The following is a 3,607-nucleotide window of genomic DNA, read 5'->3' as shown; positions in this document are numbered from 1 at the left end:
TTTTTTTTAAAAAAAAAGGTATCAAGCTCTTAAAAAATCACCCGTTACAACAACAATGACTACTACAACAACAACCCAAAAGGGTTGGTTACTGTCTATACAGTGGTGAAAACACACTAAAAGTGAAGTGTTTCGGAGTGATTTAAAAGGAAAAGTGAATTGAATATCGAAATGACGACTTTCAAGCACAATTAGGGGTGTGAGGTTTTTTATTAATTTATAATATATTGTGCTCCTGCGCAAATTTAATGCTGCAATAGATTTATAATCACAATGTCTCAAACGTAGAGCAAAGAAAATCAAAAATTACAGTTCACTGATGACATTAACACTAAAATATAATTAATCGATTTTCGATTCACAACAAAAAGTCATACCCAGATACACAGTAACAACGTCATCACGAGATGCACCTTAATGTTTTGCTGTAAAATTGAAGATGTATGAAAACTAAAATATAATTGTTGTATTCGTCAAATATTTACTAAATAATTATGAAACATTATCCACGCATTCATTTCTGTGCGATCTACAACTATACATGTGAAAATGAAATCCGAAGTGACTTCTTCCAAATAACCGTAGCAGCTGTTTGGGAATAGTTACTTTGCCATACTTACTACTTAAGAGGAGTTTAGTAAAAGACTGTTGATTTTGGTTAAATAAATCACATATTTCAAAGAAATTTTTAATTTTTTTTAGAGATAAATCTAATTTGTGGAAAGTGAAGTAAAACGAAGTAAAATGAAGTGACGAAGTGAAGGCTTTTAAAGTGAAGTGAAAATTTTCAATTGAAGTGACAGCGGCAGCACTGGTTATGATGTTTTTAGATTAAAAAGCATGAGTGGCATAGCCAGGATTTAAAACACTGGAATAGTTATGTGGAATCGTTCAAATATAAAATAAATTCAAATAGAATAAACTGAAAATATATTATAACCAATTTAAATACAATATGGTGCATTGCCTGGCACCAACGGCTTCTGCAAATTCAAAATGAGGCCAAAAAAAGTCACAATCGTACTGTTTGGTTTCTCGCCAGTGCGTTGCCATTTTTTCAAAGCACTTTATTTCATGAATTCGCGAACTATGCATAAACGGGATCATTTTTGAATTCATGAAATGAAGAATTCATGAACTCTGTCGCATAAACGTAGTATAAATCCAACTCCATTTCCGTATTAAGAGACTAAAAGCTAAAAGCAACCCTGTGGTCTTCAAATTTCCACGATTCGAACATGGTTTAATGAGAAGATGTGGCAACAATGCTTTTTCGCGTATATAGTTGGTAGCTGCGTTTCAGTGATCGCCGATCGTGATTTCATTTAGTGCGTTCCAGAACGCCTACGATTTGCAGGTTTTGCAGAATTTAGTCCAAAGTCGTTCCCGTACGCCACGTTCACATAAGGTTTATTAAAGACGAAAACAGCTGTTCCTGTAAAACCTGCAAATCGTGAAGTTCGGGAACAGGATTATTATTTTACATTAATTGGAAAGAAAAGTTGCGCAAATTCAACATCGATGTGATACTGATAGAAATCTGGCTCAATTGGTGATCAACTCTGTTTGTTTTTCTTCCTATTTGATTGAGGAAATTTCAATTGACCGCACCGATGTTCCCACGGCAGCCGGTTCTACGTACTGGAATGACTCGGATTTTACCCGTCCAAGGTAGGAATGTTCGATATCGTATTGATTATTCGGAATATCGATATTTTATGGTGCGATAATCGATTTTTTAATCGATATTACCAGGTCGATATATCGAAGACATCGACATGCATTATCGATATTTAAGTTGAAATTTATTTTGCATCTACAAAAAAGTGTATGGGAAAACACTAAAGTAGGTTTAACCAGCAGCTTGTGTGATTTATTTAGCTCTTAAGCATGATTGAAGAACTACAGGTTGTAGCAATCGTACAAAAACAACATTTACCGTTGGTATGAACTCCTTGTGTCATCACCGTCTTTTTTATCTATTCATATTCGTGTGTATATGTATACCCTGCATACCAGGATTTCATAGAATTCTGAAAGGTTTCACAATTTTTTTTAAGAATTTTCTTTAAGAAATTGTACAGAAATTTCTTTACTAGTTCTTGTCAACCGCCTCATATGTTTTTCTTTACAGATTTCTAAAAAATCGTAACAAATTTCCGACACTCTTAAAGATTTCGGGAGCATTTGTTTGCAGGGTATATATATACGTATATGTGTATGTGTACGCGGATATGTAAATATAGCAAAACAGACGATAATTTGACACAAGCGTGCTCATAAGAAGAAGCATAGCTTCTATCGCTATCACCTGTAATTGATGCGCCTTGGCTCTTAAGGTTGACAAACCGCTTGCATGGTGTATACGGCTCTTAACTCGTTGCCACAGTTAGGCTTTCTGCTCATTGGTCGTCCAATCATATACTAGGTTCACATATAAGTAGATTATCTTCATTTTCGAGCTTAACTTCCTAATCTGTAATTAGAAAAAGAGATTAGCCATATAAAATTCCTCCCGTGTTAATCTGTAATTATAAAATAATCTCAGATTTAACCGATAACTTTTCGGTGTCCATCCTAGTTTTATCGATTGTTTTTGCGAAGAAGAGGAGAAATGGCAAATGTAAAAGTAAACAAAAATGGACGCTGGCAAGGAAAAGAGGGTTCTAAAGGTATTTTTTTTAATAAAATGTTAAGTTAAAATATATCTATATTGCTCAATATAGCAGAAAAACGTGATCACGGTGGCACAGAGAAAAAAAAATAACTTTTCCTTGAGATGTGAGAATAACAAGCACAACAAATTTGACGGCTAATAATCTGAGATTTGCCTGTGTGAACGGTGCGATTAAAAAACGAGCTTTGATTGAGGTAATATTGATATGTGAACATAGTTATAGTTGAGTCATAGTTATCGTCATGAAGCAACGATTACATGACGATTACACTTCTGCACACTTGGTCGTGATATTTCAATTCATTTGGCGTCTAAAAATTCACTTGGAGCTGGTATTTTCTGTTTTCTTTGGTTGATATTTTCGCAAAATATTTACAAAAACCTGCAATTTTTTAAATATAGACTGTGCTGCAACATTTCTAGACGTAATTTTCCAGTAATATCTCTTCTTTTCTTTTCCTGGAATGTGTTTTGTGTATGCACACAGAGACTTAATACAATTTCGTCATATTTTATAGTTAAAACGCTCATATTTATTAAATTTTAATGCAATTATCCACTTTTTAATAATTTCCACAGATTTTATGCAAAAAAATACTAATTTTTATACAATTTTAATGCAAATATTAACTTTTTCACTAATTTTCCCCCATAAAATGTAAACAAACAATGCGTGCACAACGATTAGCAAACGACAGTGCCGTACTTATCCGTTTCTGCATCTTCCACGATTTGCCGATAACTAGCCGATAACGACAAGTGTGCAGATCTCCTTTGAAATGCATGTGCTCGGCTCAAAATTTCAGGGCGAGACGATAACGCAACTATGATTGGACGACAAGTGTGCAGATAGCCTTAGACTTATTGGCGCATATTCATAGTGATATTTAGTACTCAACTAAGTCGAAACTATTCTAAGTCACAACTAAA

Source organism: Rhagoletis pomonella, unplaced genomic scaffold (genome assembly GCF_013731165.1).
Source record: "Rhagoletis pomonella isolate Grant_MI unplaced genomic scaffold, Rhpom_1.0 Rhpom_scaffold_00006, whole genome shotgun sequence".
NCBI lineage: Eukaryota > Metazoa > Arthropoda > Insecta > Diptera > Tephritidae > Rhagoletis > Rhagoletis pomonella.
Note: the sequence above shows the minus strand (reverse complement) of the source record.